This window comes from Mytilus californianus, unplaced genomic scaffold, assembly GCF_021869535.1.
Source record: "Mytilus californianus isolate M0D057914Y unplaced genomic scaffold, xbMytCali1.0.p SCAF_5, whole genome shotgun sequence".
Lineage (NCBI taxonomy): Eukaryota > Metazoa > Mollusca > Bivalvia > Mytilida > Mytilidae > Mytilus > Mytilus californianus.
The window spans coordinates 94,802,732-94,828,116 of NW_026262701.1; the positions used below are offsets into that span (position 1 = coordinate 94,802,732).

Sequence of the window (25,385 nt, forward strand, 5' to 3'; positions counted from 1 at the left end):
CGCTGTATTTAATACTACACACACAACGCGTACAGGGACCGTCTCAAAGCATGAATTTTATAATTGCGTTTTCATTATACTTGATATTCAATAAAAATTTGCATTATTTAAACACATATGTTTTGTCAAAAGGCAAATAAGTTCTAACATTTAAACGATTTTTGGACTGCAATCTAGTTATTATTGATTTACTATCCAATCTACAAATGAACTGTGATCGTTGAAACATACAATGCCACGTGGTAGCCTATCAATAGAAGGACCGTATCAAAGATATAGATAACTACCTGTATAAATGATCGAAAATTTTTGGGACGTTTCGAGAATCTTGATTCCGAGGATATCTAATGGCCCATAGACACTTCCAAAACTCTCCAATATATAAGCGTGAACCCCTCAGGGGGGGGGGGGGGGTTCACGCAATAAAATACTGTGCCTGAGATTGCCGCATATCTTTGACAGAAATTAATCACTATAGGGGTATATGCATACACATATATACATGATGTGTACTACTACCATGCCTACTTGTCCAAAAGTACTTTAGCAAGCAGTTCCCGAGCGGTATTGCCTTACTTGATTTCCCACGTGGCACTACATAAGAGTAGATATTGGTGGGCATTATACCGGCGTGAAATAGAGCTGCTTAGTAATCTAGATGAAAGCTATTAGTCGTTAAGGTACGGAGGCACTCGAACTGCACCAGAATACAATATGTTTTGACCTTAACATTTGAGGTAACATATAACTGTAATCAAAAAGGCAATCCATCTTCATCAAATCGCGGTGACGGGGAGGCTGGTGGTAAGTTCAATGTCTAAAATCTAGAAATAACTGATTGAAGTTTAAGATGAGAAAAATTGAAATTGGAACACGTGTATCTTAGTTCATAAGAAAGTTAACAAAACATTATCAGCTACCACAGACCAACATTAATCAACTCGTGTGATAAACTTAGTGTATCGTCCCTATAAAATTGATGTATTTGACTGGTCATGAGTTCGGACAAAGAATATTGACATCAATTGAAAATGTCTTACTATATCATATGCGAAATGTATAATAATCATGTTTTGAATAATACTGTAAAACCCGTCATAAATACCAGACTTAAATTTTGTTCGCAAGACGTGCGTTTCATCAACAAAAGATTCACCAGTGACGCTCGAATCAAAACAGTTATAAAGGCCAAATAAAGTATGAAGTTGAAGAGAATTGAAGACCTAAAAAATCATTTTTATTCAAACAAGATACTATATTGTACAGGGATATAGTAGAAAGGAATTTATCATTTTTACACTTTGTTTTTATCTCCGGAACTGTGTGACATATATTTCACGTTTTAGGTTCTGTGGGGAATAAAAACACTTATCTCTCCTTTACTAGGTAACTGAAACTTAATGATGATAATATCATAAGGACAATGAATTGTTTAGATCCAAATTAACAGTTCTTATCTAAACGAAATTCCCGCGTTCTTCATGACGAGAGATTCCTAAAGTGGAATTTCTATATTTATGGATAAGGTTGCATGAATGAAAAACACGTATTAGCTTTTCCTAAGTAGTTACTACATGGATAAATATTTACATACATTATTATACAACATTTGCACACATGTATTTTAAGTTTATGCTTTTGTTAGGAATGAAAGGTTTTTTTATAAAGTAATTTAAATTGATAAAAAGATGACATAGAGGCGGGATGTATTGCATTATATATGAATGTTCTTTTTGTTATTGCAACTATTAAATCAGCTGACATAAATATGCGATTCAAAGTGTAAAATAGTATGATTTACCTGATCTTTTTAAAACACTGAATGCTGGAAAATTGTAGAATATTTCCTGTGTTAAAAGACTATAATCTGGTGTGTGACATAGACTTTAAATAACCCAGAGGCTCACTTGCTAATAAAATTGGGACTTTGCTATTCTATTTAACACAGGTTTTATCCGGCTTCATGTCGCAAACGTGAAACTTTTTCGAAAACATGAAATTAGGTTCTCCAACCGTGAAAAGCTGTTAGAGTATCTTAACATAGTAATACGCTTTATACTGCAACTAGTTGTGTTTATTTCCTAAATATAGTAACACAGCTATGTTTTGTGCAATGTCAATTTTATCACTAATGCGGCGTAAAGCAACCAACAACCAATCAATCAATTTTATCATAGAAAACTTTTTCCACAAACAGGGTTTCATTAAGGGATAAAAATAAGTTTGAAATTTAAATAGCTGTCAATGTATTAATTCAAGTTGCAGTATAAAAACAATATTAGGCCAATGTTATAAAAATATTTTTTTTGTATTCGGCACAAAACTGCAGAAGGGCTCGGTAAAACCTCGCATTCGCCAGTTTCTCAGCCTCATACAAAAAAGTTTATATTTTTCTGACACTGACCTAATATTGAATATTTACTGTGTTACTGTCTTATCGGATAAAATATATCGCCTTCTAGTTGGTTTATATCACAAACTAGCAAAACTCTCTGACTTTGCTATAATCCCCTGTCGCGCGAATAGTATCATTCTGCCATACATTTTTGAAACAACCAGATATAACTATGTTTAGATAAGTGAAGTTTATGTTTGATCATTACTTTTAGAGTGATGACATGTTATTCCTATTTCTATTTAAATACTTTTTATTGGCGCATACAAATAATGTTAGACAAATTTTGCAGAAAGTAAAAGAAATAATATTATATTAATTTTATAGTTCGCGATAAATCATGCGATGGCAGATGGTCAATATCTAGAATCAGATTGATTTCAAAATTACCATTGAAATAAATTATTGTTTGAACATCGATAAACCTGTGTTGACTATGATGGATACTTCATATACATTGGCTACCTCGTAAGCTTTTGACTGCCAACAAGTTTCTGTTGAATAAAACATATTTAAATCCAGAAAGTCGCTAAAAGAGAGATCAATTAAAGAGAGATCAATTTTGATATCAAAACCTTCAATATGACAAGTTCCATAAGAGGACATTGTGGTGCACCCGTTAACAGAGGTTTTGGTTTCAAGGTACAAAATGTATATCAAAATCGCTATGCAAGTATATGCATATATAGTCTGTTACCGAAAAAAATCATCAAAGAAACCAGCCTTATTATTTGGTTCGTCAGACGAACGTTTCGTCCGGATCGTAAATTAACAGAAAATGTACGATGTTAAGCAAGAAAGTGTAGATGATATATATATAATTACTGAAAATTGCATGAATTTTGAACAATTTTTAAAACATTCGTGGCTAAATAAAGTTTCCCTTAATGGCCATCATACCACATCTCCTTATCTTTATACATAGATATATACAAGAACACTTTTGTCTATAATCTTTTAATTGAATTTGTAGAATCGCAATCATTAATGTTTTTTTAAAGATTTTTTTCTAATTTTGTTTAATTTTCCTTATATTATTTCCACATGTTATAGAGGTGAAACAATGGTCCATTAACTACCACTAAATATCTCTTATGATGATTGATTCACAACATTGTTTTTTTCATTAAAGGGGTTTATATAATAATCAAAGTTACCCCGAAATCAAGTCTATAGTAAATGGTTATAAAGATAGCCCTGTTGTATGGACTGGGAATAACGGAACTTCTATAAAGTGACAAGAACGTCTAATAAATATTTCTATAAAGATAAAGCTGTTAAAAAGATCAACGTCGTTCCTCATTGACATGTAATCGACATTTGATCAAATATGTTTCCGTTTTGGTACATATGTAAATATTTTTGTTGTAACTGAAAACTATTGCACACTGTGAGATGTTATCATGCTGCAGACACATTCATAACGGTTGCAAATAACAAAATAAAAACAACAATGTATTGATATATTTCATTTATGTACAGCTAAAGGAATTTAAAATCATCCTTGAATATAATTTAGTTTCACAGATATATATTTGTCTGTTGTTTCTCTACCGTTGGCTTTAAATTGATCTTCGGTTATATTTCGTTGTTGAAATGTTTCCCCATTATATTGAATTACAATCAAGGTCTAAAAAATATAATAGAACATATTCGTAGAAAGATTGTTAAAAAAAATTAACACAAAAAAAAAAAAAAAAAAATCACGTAAGCTATTACTTTAATTGGAAATGGATTATAGGTTAAGTTTTATGTCGGCTACATTACCAATGTGATTTTTTTATAAGATTTCAAGCAGACACAGCAAAGAGTACTACGTACACCTAGAAGGATTGAAACAAGAACATTTTCAAGAAAGCTACACAAAACAAGTTTAACATGTAACTTAGAACTGTTTTGCACTATATTTTTGTTTAACATTACTAAATATGAGATTGGGAAAGTACAGTTCTATAATTTTGATTGGAAAATTGTTATCCTGTTATTGAAGGAATAAATTATTGAAGAATTGCAGAAGCAAATTAACATTTTGAGTGATGTTTCAAACATGTGATAAAACTAAGAAAAGAGGAAAGTAGATAATTGTTACAGGACACATTAAACAGCATCCTGTATATCGATTGTAGTTCATTATGCAGAAAGACAGTGGAGCTTATAATGCACGATTGTGGCCAGAATGCTAAAGGAAAAGTTGTATGCTGATATTTTATTCTTTTATTCTTCGACATCATTGAAGAAACTATGGTATAGTCCGTTTGACTTCTTTAAAATCTTCAGAAAATAATTCTTAAAAAATCTTTTTACAAATAAAACATTTCTTTTCTTGATGTATGTTAATGTATGATATATACGAACTCTGCCTATGAATATCATAATTTTAGGCCAATAATCAAAACAAAAAATACCCATTAGGTCTCTATGTTACTCCTATTTTTTTTTTTATATAAAATACTTGATGGAGTAAGTATGAATAGTGTAACATCCTTCCTTTCAAAACAAAAACATAAGACATGCGCTTTAAACCTGTTTCATTATACCATGTGACTTTTCTCATTTAAATAACGCTGACCAGCAAACAAACTTGGACTTCATTTAAGTTTTATGTCATGTGATTACTGAACATATTGTATACATGATTTTGTATTTTTTATTGTTCGATTTCTATGAGTAACCTTAGTAATATTTTCCACTGGACATGACTAGTATAACATTTTTAAAAACTACAAAGTAGTTTTATGCAAAATTCAGTTTAGAAATTTTATTAAAAAGTTCCCCTTTTCATCAGTAAAGGTCTTAATGGTTATATTTTATCTAATTTTATTTTCATATTTTGAAAGTCATAAGCTGTTTTTTTTCAAAAAAAAAGTAAATATTAAATGTATTCTGTAAAATTGCGAATGGAAATGGGGAATATGTCAAAGAGACAACAACCCGACCAAAGAGCAGACAACAGCCGAAGGCTACCAATGGGTCTTCAATGCAACGAGAAAATCCCGCACCCGGAGGTGGTTCTCAGCTGGCCCCTAAATAAAATTGTGTGCTAGTTCAGTGAAAATGGACGTCACACTAAACTCCAAAACATATAAATGAACTAAAATTAAAAAAAACATAATAGACTAACAAAGGCCAGAGGCTCCTGACTTGGGACAGGCGCAAAAATGCGGCGGGGTTAAACATGTTTTGTGAGACCTCAACCCTCCCCCTATACCTCTAGCCAATGTAGAATAAAGAAACACCTAGCAATAAGCACAGTAAAACTCAGTTTAAAAGAAGTCCGAGTCCGATGTCAGAATAGGTAACAAAAGAAACTAAGCAAAATGACAATGATACATAAATGAACAAAGGACTACTAGCAGTTACTGACATGCCAGCTCCAGACCTCAATTTAGCTGATTGAAATATTATGTCTTCATCATATGAAAATCAAGTACAATCCCTCCCGTTAGGGGTTTAGTATCATACCATCATAAAATGTATGAGAAGAACATAACCCGTATCATGCCATGTTAATACCAAAATATGCAATCCTTAATGACTTGACAACAGTATCGTAACTATATCCTTTCCGAATGAGTCTGTTTAAAGGTTTGGTTAGCTTTTGAGGTGAATGCCGACATTTTTATGCTTTGTAAAGAATATTACCATAAAATATTGGATGTGAAATACCTGAACGTATAAGATGTCTGCATGTTGATTTATATTTACGAATGATGTCCTTGTACCGATGATAAAATTCGTAAATACGATATGATGATGTAAATACTTATTGGTGAAACTTTTTAGAGGCTCTCCATTTTGGTAATACTGTCATCATGCTTTAAGCATGAAAAGATTGCTTATATTCTTTTATAAGATATATATAATGGTGTTGATTGAAATGACACCAGTCACTTTACCATAAAAAGACTTTTATTAAATAGCTTACTGGTGAGCAGCATTTCTAACCCTAGAAATACCAGCTATTTACATCCCTTGTTTGGATAACTCCTGGTGAATAGTCATCACTTCCCAAGGTGCCCATATCCCATGTGAACGACGATCAAAAAGGTAATTAATTTGAAATCAGAACACTCAAGTACAACTTAATTGCTATTCGGGCTCTCAGAGGTGACGGGACCATATTCCCCGTGAAAAACTACGAAAATATATAATAGTGTATACTCCCTATCTATGTGAAACTGGTGAGGTACTATATAAGATATGACAAAAACAATTTTGGTCACTGCAATTACAAATTTGCAAAAATTCGTCTTTTATCCCAACATTTATACACTATGAATTTTGTCGATAAACGAAAAAGACGATTTTGCCTTCTCTTAAAGAGTTGATGATTCAGCTAGATAAGTGTAATGTCATAAACGTGTCATAATAAACATATTTGCATCATATAAGTCATTCCACCAAAAACTAAGGTTGATTAAAATTAGTTATGAGCAAATGCATAATTCAAATGTTTCTTCCATTTCTATTTATAAGACATCTTATATACAAATATTCCTATGCTACAAGTGAAGCAGCATCTGCTTACCATTCCAGAGCAACCGATATCATTCCCGAATTTTCGTTGGGTTCGTGTAGCTAAGCATTTAGTTTTTCATGTAGAGTTTTGTAGACTGTTGTTCGTCTTTTTTCGTTCTTTACCATTGTATTGTCTGTTTATCCTCGACTTATGAATATTTTCCCTTTGGCATATTACGCCTCTTTTTTATAAAACGTTTCATTGCTAATGAAGAAAAAATTGAATTATCTGAATACAAACGTAGTTGATTGTTTACTAGTTGTACCATATTGTATCTGAAAAGGGTTAATTCAAACTTTTTATTTAGTATAGAATCATTATCTGCAGTTTCAAATAGCTGAATCCTCAATTTAATAAGAAAAAAAAACGACTGTTCCAAACTTATTTCGTTTTTATTTCTACCCACTAGGCGTCCGTTATTGTCCGTCCGATGTAAATGTGAAACTAATCTTCCTACCTGAAACTACTAAGCCAACAGTTTAAAAATTATTCGTCAATTTTACCCGTCAACAAACATCGCCACTGTTGCTAAGAGTAGAAAATAGGGGTAAAACTGTAGATTTTTTATTGTTCATAAAAAAAACCGTGAGCAGTTAGAGCAAAACGTACAAAGTAAAATGATCAACAGGTCAATGACTATCAACTATAACATTTAAAAAAATCAGACAAGCCATGTTTCAGCAATTACCCATGAAATGTCCACTTTAAGTTAATTTTGCAGTTTGTGTTTATTACCTTGAAAACTATAATTGGTGGATAAACAATTTAATTGGTACAAATAACCAGAACAATAAGTTAGTCAAATGATCAAAATCGGTAAATGACACTTTTTATAGGAGTTAACACTTTTGAAAGACGATGTTTACCAATTTTTCAATTTTACAGAAATTTTGTAAAAAGAGAGAAAATGTAAATAATGAAATTGTTCACTACAATAAGGTCTAAATGTCAGTAGATATGGCTGAAATTGTCAACTTACTCCTTATGTCAGTTATTGAAATTGAAAGACGATTTCTCGCTATTTGTGTGTCATTAAAAGAAACTATCACAGATAAAGATACAGATTAACTGTACAATACAAAATTTTCAGCAAAATACTATCTACAAATAAGTCAAGATTGCTGAAATAGTCAATGGGCCAATTTCACGATTAATTGCCCTTAATAGACGTTTTGTTTCCCATTTTTCTGTTATTTGCAAAGATTAGATAGAGAGAAACAGTAAATAATAATATTGTTTTACACAATACGATCTACTAATTAGTCAATATGGCCGAAATCACCAGCTTTTAATAGGAAGAATTTATTTTACCTTATGGTGAGTTTTGCCCTTTTTTAATTTTCTATTTGTCGATAGACAGAAACTTTAAATCGTAAAAGTGATCAACAAAATAAGATCTAAAGATAAAGTCAATTAGCATTTGCATTGACATTCAATTGTGTTTTTCCTTAAAACATCGACTTTGGCAACTTTCGTGTAAGGTTACTAGATAATTTTTCTTCATTTTATTTTATTTACTTACATTGTAATTGTGTTATTATAATCAAGGAAATGTCACAATGTTATTTATTCTCATAAGAATGTTTATTGTGACTTACATGTATCTTGATTGTAATTAATATTTAATTAATTCTAAGAGACAACAACCCGACTAAAGAGTAGAAAACAGCCCAATGCCACCAATTGCTCTTCACACACCAAGAAAATCCTGCACCCGGAGGCTTACGTCAGATGGCCCCTTCGCAAAAAATGTGTACTGATCAGTGAAAATGGTCGTCACACTAAACTCCGAAACATATAAATGAACTAAAATTCAAACATATACAAGACTAACAAAGACCAGAAGCTCCTGAGTTGGGACAGGCGCAAAAATGCGGCGGGATTAAACATGTTTTGTGAGATCTCAACCCTCCACCTATATCTCTTGCCAATGTAGAATAAATAAACACACAGAAAAACTCAGTTCAAAAGAAGTCCGAGTCCGATGCCAGAAAAGGCAACATCAAGAAATTTCAAATTGTTATATAATTCTTTCATAACTCAAACATGGTCTAAAATTTAAAAAGAATGTCTTTTTGATTAACGACCTTCTTACTTTTCAGGCTATGCTGTCTTATAATCTAACGTTTATGAATTGAAAGTCAATGCCGGAATATGTTGATGACATTTTGATATCCTCAGTCATTTTTGAAGACCACTTAAACTACCATCCAGATGTCTATGACCGATTTTCAATCATACCAATCTCAAACTTTGTTCTAGTAAGTTGCATTATGCAGAAAACAAATAAAGTTTTGGGGTCATATTATTTCTAAAGAGAGTGTCGACGTGCACCCAGCAATGCATTCAGTATTTTTTCCTCGACAAACAAAAACTACTTGCGTAGTTTTCTACCGCTTTATCACAAAGAAGCTCCACTTGAGGCAGACTGATCATCAAAGATCATTCGTTTTGAATAAATCAAATATCAGCATTTTTAAACACAAGGGACTCTCAAATACCAGCCTACGATACTATCAATCTATTTCTTTACAATTCTTATTTTCTTGGATATGCTAATAAAAGAGGCACTAGCTGTCAAATTCATGTTCACTGATTTGACTTAAATTCTCATATTTAATGTATAACAATGTGAAACATTTATCCAAATTATAAAAAGTCTAAAATAAACAATTTACAGGGCATAGGGTGGATAATATGTAGCTTCGTTTTGTGTGTATTTTAGTCTAGACGCCATCTAATTAACTGTAGAGTTGACCTCCCTAAAACCACCGATGCCCATATAAGGTATATAAACATAAAAAAAGATATAAATAGATCGCGCAACTCGTGCAAATGGATTCTTCTAGGTCTATTTAATTTCATTTATAGATTAAAAAGATATGTTAATCATCATTTTTAACTGTATAAGAATGATTTGTTTGAGGATCGAATCAGTCAATTAAATTATTAACCTTTGTTTCACTTTCAATGTTGACATTCTTTTCCTTTAAATAATCAAACATGCACACAATTCATGCGTTTTCCAAATCTAGCTTAGGGGTTAAATTGAAGTTCACACGAATACGGATTCAATGAGGTCGAATTATTCACTTGCAAGTGAATAATTCATCATCAATATTTCTTTGCTTATTTTGACAAAATTAGACAATACTAGCTGCTAAAAGCGAATTATTATTTCACTATTTCACTTTCATTAATGATTGAACAAACAAAAATCATATTCTATATTTTTTTTATATCTCGTAGCTAGTGCCCCTTTAAGGAATGTTCTATTGTCTTCCTTACGATGCATTTCATAATTCTATTGCTTATATATGTAGTACGCTATAGGTCATCTGGATTCTGTGAACAAATAATATGATATTGCATATGGCAATTTATCTTTTACAAAGGACCGCAATAACACATTTGAATGAGTAGGCTTAGCTGTACTAACAGAAATAAAACAATTCCAACATTATTGCTAATATTCTCCACAGTGATGATTGAATGCATTGCTCTGGATTAATATGAGTCAGTTACGTATTGGTAGTCGTCTAAAAGAGTTCTTAATATTCAGGATATAAATTTTGAAAATTTTAATGTCATGAAAACGTATTTTGGTCGCCTGTCCCAGGCGTTCAATTAACATTTTATAGAAACATAGATAATACTTTTTACAGCTCCAAAAGTTTAAAAAATCATTTACAATAATTATGTTTTTCTTCAACCATTATTATATAGTTCGCCTAAACCATATTTAAAGCATTTTTTTTTAAAACATTTGGTTTCAGTGCTCTTCAGCTTCGTAATTGAATTATTTGGTTTTTCCAACTGTTATAGTAATACTTTTTATTGTGTTAAACCTCTATTTTCTTTACAGATAAAATTGTCATTCTTATCAAAGGGTGACATAATTTATTACAGAACATCACCTCGTTCAAATGATCAAATTAGATATTCATACTTTCTTTTTAATCAGCATGTTCACAAAAACCTTCTTCGTCAATCGTTGCACGATTTGTGCCTAATATTTATGTTACCATGGGTTCTGGTTGGTTGAAATCTCCAAAACTGTTTAACTAAATAGTATTGATTTACATTTCGAATAATAAAGTATTAAAGTTTACAGATGCAATTATTTCCCTGTAAGATAATTTTTAATTTGAAGGACATCTATTTCATGATGGATGTAAGTATTTTTTTTTATGGTAATAAAACATTTTTCTTCTTTCAACCTGAATTGCTGACAGCATTCGTGTGTCATTAATATATGCTTCGGTTAATGTTTTTATAAAAAAAACCTACAATTAACATTCAAATCATAACAATAACTTGTTGAAAACTTCATTTTACGAGAACTCGTAAACATACACTTTGATTTTTTTTTACTCAGTGCTAGTTTGTGTGCTTTGTACCGATCTAGTAATTTTTACGGTGATTTTTCTAGTATTGCACCATTACACAACTGTTTATTGTTTGGTGATTTATTGAGGGTTCATACCATTGTTTAAACCATTGTTTGACTGTCACAAATTTGGAGCCTGTAATCGAGTAGTTGTATGTCTTATGTACTTGTTTTTTGTTCATGTCATTAAATGCAGTAGTTGTAGTTTTCTTTTTTCAATGGTTTCATATTTTGTTATCTCAGTTTTTTTACAGCTTACTATAAACGGTTTGAGTTTTCTATTGTAGAGGCCTAAAAGTAATTTGCTGGTGTTTGCATTCTTTCGACTTTGTGATAATAATGAAGATGATGATGGCTGGCCATTTAACGTCCACAGACATATTACATGCTGATTCAGAACGTGAACATGTTAATGTAATATGAATATTAACACTACTTTTGACTAGACCTACACACTGAGCCGGATCTTTAACGTGCTATTTCACAAAGTGGAAGTTCCCTAACCCTACCCGGACACAGCATTCTAACATTATGAACGACCGTTAAAACATAATCAAAACATATCGATTATTACAGCTAGGAATCATATGTGTAAGCCTTTGATGGGTGACTGACAACTATCATTAATTTCGTGGCCGTCAAACTATAGGATTGTCTAATTAGTTAAGTTTCAGCGTGCCTTACACTTGTGTTCATATTAGATTTCTTTTTATTTCATTAAGAAATCAGTTTTGTGCATTGTTTTCTCTATAAAAAGTTAGTGTGTTCATTGATATATTCTGGTTTTGAAATTACATGAAGGACAGACACTATTTGTTTTGTCTATTTCGGTTATTACTCTTGAAAACTATAAAAGATAGAAAGAAACTGTAATATATGAGTTTTTGCTCCCTACAGCACAGTTTTAACCAATATTATCAATTTTGGTAAAACACTTGAAAACTTTAATGTATAGACAATAACATTGTCCAGCATAAATGATCGGCAAGGTAAATGATTTGGGCCGACACAGTTTCCATTCAATACAAACACATTTTTTTTTGCATTGAATCAATTTTGTGTAAAAATTGTCTTAAAGTGAGTTATAACGGCTGCTCGGAGCATCTTATTAGAACAAATATGTTTCAAAAATGATGTGTTATTAAGCATTTTATACAAACTATGTAATACTCTTTCCAGATAACAAATTACGATAGGTTAGCCCATTTAAATATTTTAAAGCAGATCATCAAATGAGATTTTACGATATTTTTCCGTTCGTTCGTCTTTTTTTGGTGGTTGTTACAAACTCATTGGAACCTCTTGTTTAAATGTTCTACGAAAAAAATTAGCGTTATTTCCCGTTGGACATGTCATCATCTCATGTCGTATTGATCTTGAGGAGAAAGGATCAATTAATCATGTGAATCATCTAATTAGATACAAAATATATATATTTTTGGATTATTGATCAGACAATCTGAAATGATAAAAATGATTAATAAAATCGATTCATCAACTAAAAATCATTTCAAGTTGTATGCATTATGGTACGTTTATAATAATGTGACACAGTAATATTAAAATACTGCATATTATCAAAATACGTGATAAATTTCGTTATCAAAAACGAATGATTATGATTTCAACTTATCTAACAAAAACCAGGGAACTAATTCATATTCTTTAACACATAAACATTTCATAAGTGTACATTGTTTAGCCAATCATTGATTTTAACGAACGTAATCTATGTATTACTGGTAAATTATTAAGCCAGGGATTTCGTTACCACAAATTACTTAAAACCTTTACTAAATTCTTCCACAGATATAAAGCTTTGGTTTTGAAGTTTGGCTGTACCTGTAGAAAACTTATTTCAAACGGGATTGCACATCCTCATTTTTACGGCAATATTGTTTACCGTGCCGGAAATTTAGAAACGATCCTTTAAATAAACTTATTCTAAAAGGTTACCAATTCAACACTGTAATTAGATCATTAAATATTGTTTTATTGGTACTGATATTGATTTTGTTATCAGTAAATTAAAAGCAAACTAAATATTATTGTTATATACATATACACATTCATGGATCTACAATCTGTACCTGTATCTTGGCATTGCACAAGGTCATGTTTTTCTCTGACTGTTTATGACGTCTTTACACTAAATCCATTGGATGTTGGATGTGTACGGATTGATAATATAGACTTAGATGCTTGATTTTTGTATTAGTTGTTAGTGGCTTTGAACTAGCTGTCAGTAACTGCGAGTAATCTCAGATCTGTACTTAGTGTCTTTTTGTTGTTTGGATTTATAAGTACCCGGCCACGTCCACTTGTAATTGTAGTATTTGTATTTTTATCCATCTGATGAGTTAAGCCTCTTTCAACTGATTTTTATAGTTCGTTCTTATGTTGTACTGTTGCACCACTGTCCCAGGTTAGGTGGAGGGTTGGGATCCCGCTAACATGTTTAACCCCGCCACATTCTGTATGTATGTGCCTGTCCCAAGTCAGGAGCCTGTAATGCAGTGTTTGGCGTTTGTTTATACGTTACATATTTGTTTTTCGTTCATTTTTTGTACATAAATTAGGCCGTTAGTTTTCTCGTTTGAATAGTTTTACATTGTCATTTCGGTACCTTTTATAGCTGACGGTGCGGTATGGGCTTTGCTCATTGTTGAAGGCCGTACGGTGACCTATAGTTGTTAATCTCTGTGTCATTTGGTCTCTTGTGGAGAGTTGTCTCATTGGCAATCATACTACATCTTCTTTTTTATATTCAAGACAAAAAGGCTTATTTGATGCATGAAATGCACTTGTCGATAACTCATTTTGTGTTTCTGGTGCTGGAAATCAAACGTTCGAAATCAAAAGTAACAAACATTTCAGAACAATAAATCCATATAAATTAATTGTTGTAAAATCGATTTCCAGTGGTAAATATTTCAGTCATATTCAGGTTGAAAACAAGTTGAACTTACACCCCTTAAGACATTTCACATATTTCAAACGTACAAATTGCAAGGTAAAACCACCCAAATAAGATCACTATGAAAACCAAAGAGGTAAACATAATGCTAAATAAATCTAAAAAGAATCATAAACAAAAGCATTTACAACAGGCTTAATGATACTCAACTGGAGTTTCAGTTATATTGCACCATCATTAGTTACATTCAATCATCAGCGACATGCCACGATCAATGGCTTTAAATGCATTTACAAGCTAATTTCGTACACCAAATCATGAAATGTGTATTTCATGCATCCACGTAATTTCTCGTATCTTGATATCGAAGCCAAATATTGGAAATTGAAACAAGTGATATTCAAATAATTGGACAATACTCGGGTAAACCATGAGAAATGTTGCGAAATTGTTTAATGTGTATTTGAAATAGCTTTGGGATTAGGCTTCACTCTCAAGTATTTCTATCGTCACAAGTTTGGATGGATTCAATCGTGCAAAATCGAAAGGGGAAAAAAGAGAGGCGTCGAGAAAATAAGAAAATACAGTTGAATCAATCATTGTTTCCCATAAAGTAATATGAGATGTAAAAAAAAAAATCAAAGTAAATTCTATCATATTGGACAAACATTAAAACTATTATACATGTATATCATCAAATAATTCTATGATCTGGTATTACTAAGTAGTACCTTTTATTTAATTATAATTTTGCATTATGTTATTAATCCAAACATTCATTAAATAACGTGCTTTTATCTGGTTTGAATGTTGTGCATTTTAAATTTATCATTTGTTCTTCCATAGGTCGAGACAATAGGAGAACGTCTGTCGGGTATATGATTTTGGTCGTCTCTCCTGAATTGATGTGAATTTTTCTAGACATGGGACAATTTGTAAGTAAAAGCTTGTCATACATTTTAGACGCATGTATATTGTATGTTACTTTTAGATGTATATGTAGCTGATCATAAGTTCCTATCAAGTTTCGAGTAGCACAAATCTGTCTTTTTAAACAGTGAAACCGGTATTAACCGTATCCTTTCAACAGCAAACATTTAATTCAAGTGTTCGGTTTCAAGAAGTCAGGTAAAATGTTATTTGCATGTCCTTACACATGAGTTGACTGAAGACAGGTTTTAGGATTTAAAATGGTTCGGCTTAGGTCAGTTGCACTGTATTCATATTTATATTTTTCTACGACAGAAAATATCTCCGAAATAAAACTTAAAAGCCTCGCCTTTTTAATTATCTGATCGTTCAGTGTTTGGAATAATGTTACTTCATATATCCAACGATATGGAAGTAGACCATCTGGAATGCCACCGAAGTTCGTTAAAACACAACCCCAAACTCCACAGTCTATAATAGCATGATCCAGCATTTTCTTCACTGTGGACAATAGATGAACAGTATGCATTAATCCAGTGTTTGAAAGTTTGTATGGATAAGAGCAAGAGCACATAAAATAAGCAAAAATACGAGGATTTTTTATATACCTTTTGTGAAACATTCTTTATTAGTTTTACCCTGGAAGAGATCGACTAAGAAAACAAAACTTGCGGTTATCAGTACAGAGATATTTATAATACCATTTTACAAATGCTGATTTTTACGCCCATTGAAGAGGGACGTATTATTCGATACGATTGTCCGTCTGTCCATACTTCGTGCGACAACTTAAGTTTGCTTTAACCAATTCTCATTTGATTATAATACACTTTTACAATTGGCATGTGAAAGCGTTTATCCGTTTCTTTGCATATTTTTGAATGTGTCGTTCCAGAGTAACGACACTTTAACCGTTTGAAATACGGCAATGTTGCATACATCGCGTTCTATGTCTGGATTGATTTCTTCAAAACTGTACATTACTGTGAGATTAATGAAAGGAAGCTTCTTTTCAATTAGTTTTGTTTTATATTCTGCTTATTAGTTCAAAGTTCATGGACCTAAATTGCCAGATTTTAGTAAGTTTTGCAGTTGTTGAACCATTACTTAAGTTTGCGTGGATTGATTGACTGCAAACTTTACATGATTGTTGGAATATAAAACACCGTTGATTAAATTTTATCTGATTTTTCATCCATATGATTATCAGACTTTGGTCGTCAGATGCACTAGCTCTCGTATGCTTTGATCACATTTTTACACACTTAATACTGTTGTTATGATTGGAGAAAACAGACTAGCTTTTGATTTTGACAATGTTGTGGTTTGTCATTTTGGAGTCATTGGACCTTTAACGGGAATATTTGGCACAATATGTTTACGGCTGAGGCTTTCTCATGCATGCATGTTTTTCTACAAAGCCATTTTATTATCTGCTGATTAAATGGCCTCTAAATATCCCATATAGATTTTTGCAATAAGTACAATATACATATCGAGAGTGTATCATGCGCTCTTGGCAGAGCTGCTTATCAATTGATATTTTTAGTTTGTGTTGTTTAAGATTTTATATTAAATTTGACAGAAAATCCATAATAACACATTATACATAACTTGATAGCGTTTTGATAATGATGTCAGCTAAATACTCCGTAGCAATGCATTCTTATTATGAATACAATCACATTTTTTACTTTTAATTTACGCCTCCAAAATGTTAGAATCATTTGATGATACTAAGGTTTATTCTAAACCTAGTCAAAGATTAGCTTAACCATTTTAGAACAATTTTTGTGCAATATTTTGTTTTCAGTGATCTTTAGCTACTTAATTTCGTAATTAATTTCTTTTTTCAACTGTTCTAGTAAACTAATTTTGTGTCAAATCTTTATTTTCTTAACAGATAATAGTTTTTGTTATATAAAAGGAGGACAAATCTTAGTGCAGAACTTTACTCGGATATTTGATCAAATTAAACGTCAAAACTTTTTTTAAATCAGAAGCTCCAAAAATATGATAATTTTAGTTCTTTGCTAAATTTCTATGTTCAATGTAATGTCAATCTTAGCACGTTCTGTGTTCCAAGTGTGTGTTACCTTGGGTTCTTATTAGTTAGATATGTAAAACTGCTTTAATCTGAAATTTGCTATAATCCCCGAATAACGTAACTCTGTTGTTGAAAAGTTAATTTTAAGAATCCTCTTTATTAAATTCTTTATGCTTATTGTCATTTTGATAATTGTTTGTGTGTTTTGTTCCGATCTGATAATTTTGTAATTGTCGGCTTTAAGCTTTACAGAGCTTTTATTGTATTGTTATATATGTACCCGACTTTAAATAAATCTTGTAAGATTATGCTTTATTTTAACACTTTTGTTTCTTACATCGCACAATTTTACAACTATTCAATGTTAGTGGAATTGTTGAGCGATCATTATCATGTTTGAATCCTAAATGTCTAAAGCATGGAGACTGTTGTCCAGTGGTTGTTGTTGGTGGTCGTCATAACGGTTTAAATGTATGTCTTTTATTTGTGTATGAAGGTCGTTATTAATTTGTTTGGCATGCTTTTCATTTGGTAGTAATTGTTTTATTTTAGATCACACCGAATCTCCTTCATTTCAAATGCATCTTCAATAATATTTTGGATGAACGATTCGCTCAGGGATTTACTCTGCGATTTATAAACAAACTTAAAACTGTTCATTTTAAATTTTTGAATTAATTTATGAGCGATAGTAAGCATGATTTTTCTGAGTTTTAATTGTCACTAAGTCACAAATACTCGATCTCTGTAGCAGGTAAACCTTGTTTCACGAATGATAAAAGTATGAGTACAATGGAGTCTTCAACGCCATATGCGGGGTGTTTGCTATGAACGACACGGGGTTGTGAGAGCTTACTTTTATGCGAATTGTTTGTGACAAATTCTATATTTCACAGAAGGAACCGACCAATCGACAATCTCCTTCAATAAGAAGGAGACGCCCACAATGTTTTGATTGCTCAAATATCTCTCTTCCAGATTCAAAACTTTGTTTCTGAATAAAAACAAATTTTCAGCGACCCGATTCAATATATTTACGGAAATGAATCCATGTGATATAGAATGACACCTATTGTCATCCTCCCAGTCAAAACATCCTGGTTTTTAAGTTACATTTACTCAAAATGTAATGTGTCGTGCATGTTGACTTATTTCGTTTTTAACGGAGATGTCTGTCTTAAACTCTGATTTATAAGGAAAAACTTATTTTTAGTCAACATTTGAATAACACTATTTAACATGATGTTTTGTTTGCTATGGGCTAACTCATACACCATGAGCTCAAAATTCATTTGTTCTATTTCGTATTTCATGTTTAATAAAAAATAAGAAAATAAAAAAAAAAAAAAATAAGAAAAGTTAAAAACTTACGGTCGATTTTTTTCCTACTTAACAACAGACAGGGGCATGATCTAACCTTTCATTACATTTACCATAAATTGGTTGATTATAAACAGACCTAAACAAGCTTCAAATAAAATTTTGTCCTTTTGAGATCGATGCCCAAACAACCATTATTATGTGTTTGGTTGTTGAATATATTTTTGGCTAGCGTTTATAGGTACCAGAAACACGTGTTGTGCGTACTGAAACCGAAATGACAAGTTTGTTAACTGGAGATTTACTATAATAGAGTCTTATTGGTAAATTGCATCTTATTGGCTGGGTAAGGCTTGGTAAAAAAAAAAACAAAAAAACACATCCCTTAATTTTTTTAAGGATTTTCAAAAATCAATTTACCGCGTTTCTCCACTCGCGGGTCGTTTTTGGTTTGTTGATTGAGTACTTGTGGCTTCCTTTAAAGGTCAAAGTACTACGGTTTAGCACTTTTATGAAGGTGGTCGATACAGCCACATAAGACCTCATGTTTAAATGTTCTGTGAAAGAAGTTAGCGTTATTCCCCGTTGATCGTTTTATTATCGTATGTTTCTTATGTCGTATTTTTCATACGGAGAAAGGATGAATTGATCATAAGAATCATCTAATAACATATTACATATTGTTTAACCTTACAATATTATTGATCAGACCATCTGAAAAGGATAAACAATTATTCATGAAATTTATAATTTACCTGTTTGTACAATGACGCACCAAAATCATTTTCAGTTGTATACAATATGGTACATGTATAAAAAAGCGATATAATGAAAATAGATTGTATAACATGCATAATTTGATATCTAGTGCAACAAATTATTCAACTGTCGTGTTCTGAGTAACACAGTCTATATAAAAATACTGGCCATTGTCGCACAACCTGGTTGAACATTTTGTTTTCAAAAGCGAATGATTATTATGATTCCAATTTAAGTAACACCAAATCAGGATACGAATTCACGTATTTTTGTCATTTTATATATGTTATATCAATATTAAGACCAAATTTCGAGATACCAAAGTTAATTGGATGCAGTATATGCGCATTTAGACAATTGATTTTTTGTCTTTGGTGATGGAAATAACATGATACGTAAAAAATAAAACTGAAAATATCTCAAATATAAAAAAAGTAACATTATACCACTACAAAAGCGTTTACAACCGACCTTATGATATTCACGAGGAATTACACTTAAGTATCCGTGTCATTGCACCACCATCTACCACATTCAATCATCAATGATATTTATCCATCAGCGACATTCCACTATAATCACTGGCATCAACCTAGTGCTATTAATTCAACTTTCCGAGCCTTTTCCAATACGCATAATCATAAAATGCGTATCTAAAACACCCATCTCTGGTAACTTGTAATCGAAATTAATTACTCGAAATCGGAACATGTGATATCAAATTTAAAAGACAATATTCGGAATAGATTATACTGGCTTGTATGTGGCAAAACCTTTCGGATTTTGGGTCCTCAATGCTCTTGAACTTCGTTCTTTATTTGGTCCTTTTGACTCCTTTGATTCGAGCATCACTGGTGAGTCTTTTGTAGGCGAAACGCTGAAAAACGTCTGAAGTACAGAATGTTAAGCCTGGTATCTATGATAAGTTTCTTGTAAACTAGGGAAATGTTATGAAATGATACACTATGTATTCAAACAGCTTTTTGAATTAGCCTTCATTATAAAGTATGTCTATCGCAATATGTTTGGTGAGAACGTATCGCACAAATTCCTCAAACGAGAACAGAAAAAACAGAAGAAAAATATACAGTTGAATCAATCATCTTTTAACGTTCATTAAACTGATGTGAAAAAAATAGCATATTTGACCAAAAATTAATGCTTAAAAGATTTCCGCTGCTCAATTTATCAGTGTTAAAAAAACTCATCAAAGGTTCCAGGCTAACTTGGCACGCCAGACGCGCGTTTCTTGAATAATCATAGGTATGTTCTATGTTCTTTTGAAATTTCGACCAAAGATTAAGAACTGGATCTTCCATCACTGTATTGGATACCTAAACTACATAAGTGTCCTTATAAACAACGGTATATTGCTGGGTCTTCCAAGTGCTCCACGAAACTTCTTTCTAAATTATTAACATCAATTTTATCAACAAGCAAAGCTGGGCTTCAAAGTTATTGTGAAACTACCTATTCTAGAGGTGGTGTGAATCAGATGTGGATACTAACAAATTCAAAAGATCTTTTAGAGTACATACAGTCTAACACTAGTTCATCTTGCAATAGTGTTAGAACATTTGACAAATTGAAAGAGTTGGTCCTGCTTTGGTTCATAAAAAAGAATGGCCAAGGTAGATACAAGTATCTTGTCTAAGGGAAGGATAAATCCTACTTTGTAAAAAATCACTCTGATTCAAACAACAAATTTTCTGAAACTGATATTATCAAGATGCTTGATTTCTTGATTGACAACATATTTGTTACGTTTGGAGGACGTGTTTTCAACAAACTGTCGGAATTCCAATGGGAACCAATTGTGCCCCTCTTCTTGCCGACTTGTTTATTTATTATTATGAGGCTGACTTCATACAGGAATTTCTTAGGAAGAAAGGTAAGAAGTTAGCAATATCCTTTAACTTTACGTTCCGCTATATAGATGATGTTCTATCACTAAATAATACAAAATTTGGTGACTATGTTGAACGAATCTATCCCATCGAACTAGAGATAAAGGATACTACAGATACAGTTAAGTTTGCCTCATATCTTGACTTACATCTTGAAATTGACAATGAGGGTCGGTTAAAAACAAAACGTTACGACAAGAGAGATGTTTTCAGCTTCCCAATTGTGAACTTTCCATTTCTATGTAACAACATTCCAGCAGCGCCTGTATACGGAGTATATACCTCCCAGTTGATACGGTATTCAAGGACTTGTATTTCCTATTATGATTTCCTAGATAGAGGGTTGCTGCTCACAAGGAAGCTATTAAACCAAGAGTTTCAAGTGGTGAAGTTAAAATCATCCCTTCGTAAGTTTTACGGACGCCATCACAAGTTAGTTGACCGTTATGGAATATCCGTTATACATATGATAACGGATATGTTCCTAATGTTGTAACTACTATACCGTCCCCTTTTTCCGAATGCGACCTACCGAATTAGACTTATTACCGGGTTTGTACAAACATGAGCAACACAACGGGTGCCACATGTGGGGCAGGATCTGCTTACGCTTCCGGAGCACCTAAGATCACCCCCAGGTTTTGGTGGAGTTCGTATTGCTCAGTCTTTAGTTTTCTATGTTGTGTTTTGTGTACTATTGTTTGTCTGTTGGTCTTTTTCTTTTCTAGCCATGGCGTTGTCAGTTTATTTTCGACTTACGAGTTTGAATGTCCCTCTGGTATCTTTCGCCTCTGTTCTACATAAGAATCATCAGTGGCGCCCGAATAAAGCAGTTGGAAAGCCAAATTCAAATACGAAGTTGAAGAGCATTAAAATTGAAAATTCCAAGAACAATTCTATCAAATACGGCTAAGGAAATCTGTGCCTGTAGAGGGATAGAAAATTTTATAAGCCGTTTGATAAAGTTTTAACTATCATATATATCTTATGCACGTGAAACCTAGTGTATTTCTTACTCAAATAAAAGAAGGGAAATCAGAAAATAGGAGTGTTTGATTTCAAGAGTCTAATTGCAGAAAGTAATTGCGTGTTGTGTCAAGATTGCAAGGTCACGAGTATAAAAGTATGTCTGTGATGAAAATAACTTAAGCAATATATCAACAAATAATTCTATGTTTTGGTATTACAAAATACCAATTTTATTGATAATTTTGCATTCTGTAATTCAAATCATAATTTAATAAAATGTTTTTTCTTGTTTATAAATGGTGTTTGCATTTTAACTTTTTGGTGTTTATTCCTCCATAGATCTATAAAAAGGGAAGGTTTTAATATTTAGAAAACAAGCTCCATATGCTATTATAGTCATTCGTCGATGTCTCTTCGTGCTTTTTCCTATCGGTAATATGGTGTTGGCCGCCTCAATTGGGTTTATATTGAGCTTGCTAGACGATTTAGATAGCCTGGCATCCCAGATGAGCTTTATAGACGAGACAGCTTGCCAAGAGGCAAGCCGCGTTTAATATTGCAAGTTACCTTAAGATAAATATTTGGCTCAATAATTTATTTAAGAAGTGAAACCTGTTTAAATCAAACCCTTTCTTCCACACTTCGAATTATACAAGTGTTCTGTTTACACAGGTCAAGTTACTAACGAATATTATTTATATAGAACGATACATGAGTATTTAAGAGCTTGCAGCCTCTACTCAGACTTTATTAAACGTCACCAGTGTCTGAGCAGAAAGTTGATATACCAGGGTTATGTCAAAGAACGTCTCGTCCTTTTTTTTTTTAGAAAAGTTCATCAGAAGATACCAAGACCTTGTTGATAAATATTCCGTATCAGGTTCACAAATAATGCATGATGGTCTAGGTAGATTCTAGATACTGACGTTGTTTATCATCTTAATAACGTGTTATAGTGTTCTTTTTATTTGTCTTTATATATTATTAACCATTGCTGTTTAGTCCATTTTTTGTAATATCCGTTAGGCGGGGCTCGGTATTTATACATCCCGCCATTATGTTATTGTGCTATGGTCATTTATTATATTCTTGTCTTTCTTTGTTGTGTATGTGCTTTGTGTATAGAGTGTCTATATGCCATTTTCTTTTCTTTGTTGACATAGTTGTTTGTTTTATAGGTATTAAGATTATAACACAATGTTGACTGCTGTACCATAATTTTTGACATTTTTGCCTATTTTGTCTGTTTGTTTTGTTCACACATTGTCGGCAATATAGTGGAATTTTATGCGACTGTCATACAAGTGAGAGGTTTAGCTAGCTATAAAACCAGGTTTAATCCACAATTTTCTTAATAAGGACATGCCCTTACCAAGTCAGAAATATGAAAGTTGTTTTCCATTCGTTTCGATATGTTTGGTCTTTTGATTTTGCCATTTGATAAGGCACTTTCCGTTTTGAATTTTCCTTGGAGTGCGTAATTTTTGTTATTTTACTTTTCACGTTATATTATTGAAGGTCTCAATTGTTCTGCATCAGATGCGCGCTTGTCTAATTAATGTCTCTTCAGTGAATCTCGAGGCCAAAAAATTTGAAATCGAAATCAAAAACATAATTCAAACGTAAAAGAAATGATAAACTAAAAAGAACAGCAACAAAAAATTAGCCAAACCAGGACAAATTATCAGAGCTATGCATGAGGGTGATGCATTCATTAATTTAAAACGATTTCCAAAATGTAATAACAGCAAATTGCAATAAAACAAAATACGATTGTTCATGACAGTACTGAAGTACAGGTTTTTTTTTGTCTATAATGTTGTTCTCTTAAAAAGATTCACTGTATTTCTCAAATTTAATCTGTTCCTCCATTTAAAATTTATCGATGTAAAAATTGAATGTTTTGTATTTTTTATTCTTGTATTCTTACCGTTCAGTTGTGTTTGGATTAAATTTACATCGAACATTCAGGGAAACAGAAGTTCATATTAGAAAGTACAACATAGAATGTCATCAAAATTCGGTTAAACACTACCACCAAACTCCACAGATAATTGGGCAAGGACTCTCCTTTTTCCTTGTGTTTTTGTTTTAGATGTTTAATTCAATGTTCGTTGCTATTTCTCTTATTTTGTGTGTTCTTGCGTTTATATATACGATCTTATAATAACTGCTGATAATAAGAAAAGAGGGGCAGCACGTGTAAACTAAAATTATTGAAAGATTGTATGAATAGGGTTGGTACCTGTGTAAAACCTTTTACAAACACTTTGTCGATACAACTGCTTCATGACGTTTCGTCCTCAATCTCAAGCTCGAGGTTGTCAACAGGACATTAGTCAATTATGAAGAACTATAATACTGACCGTACATATCATTTGCATAAGTTTTGAGTTCATAAAATGAAAAGGTTATTTGAAACATTAAGGTTTCTTGTAATCCTAGGCACATATGTCCATAGCTAGATTTAGTAGTACAACTTTTCATTTTGAATTTTGGTTTTCAAGACTATTTAATTCAATAATTGATTTGGGCCAATGTTTTGATAAAAGCACCACTTATGAGTCTTATATAAATGTATCCTTAACCCGCGGCTTACGTACCAGATCATACGTCTGGTATTTTAATTCTTTTTTTTTCAGAACAATAAAAAAATATCCTTAATTTTGGTGGTTAAGGCTCTTAATATATTGAGCTGTGAGAATGAAAAGGGTTGAATTAACAAATGTTTATATATAAACACTGTAACTGCTTATTTGACGCAATGTTATATGTTTTGATTTTCAGGGATAAAAACGGAGTTCTTGGACATACTTACCCTTGATGCATCTGCGAAATCACGAAAGAAATTGTCACATATCTATCTCAATTGAACGCAGACATATTCAAAATTGCAATTAACAACAATACAGATGAAGATGGGTTGTGCAGCCTATTTAAATATATGCTTTTTTTGTATTTTGGATAATTTGTTCATTTAAATAGATATCATTTACACATATAGATACTAAAGATATTTGTGAAACAAAGCAACGTGCACTGAAGTTGATGTTGTCATTTTTTTCTATTCTGATGAACGCCGTTTGATTTGTTTTAAACTAAATAAATATACAAAGTTGCATCTTTATAAATCGAGTAATGGCAGACCCCATCACCACCGAGTATAACAACAAAATATAGTAATATACAAAGCATTACTAGGAAATATAATGATTGAGTTTTAGTCTATCAT

At 32.0% G+C, this 25,385-nt stretch overlaps 1 long non-coding RNA gene across 4 annotated transcripts in view; it reads left to right on the forward strand.

Annotated features, from left to right (window-relative positions):
- The window catches only part of LOC127700286 (uncharacterized), a 68,893-nt gene extending 43,619 nt beyond the window's left edge, over positions 1–25,274 (forward strand). For all 4 annotated transcript variants that reach the window (XR_007981522.1, XR_007981523.1, XR_007981521.1 and 1 more), the window contains 2 exons: positions 15,068–15,156; positions 24,941–25,274. This is a non-coding gene — a long non-coding RNA (uncharacterized LOC127700286). The remainder of the gene's footprint in view (positions 1–15,067; positions 15,157–24,940) is intronic.
- Positions 25,275–25,385: the final 111 nt, after the last annotated feature.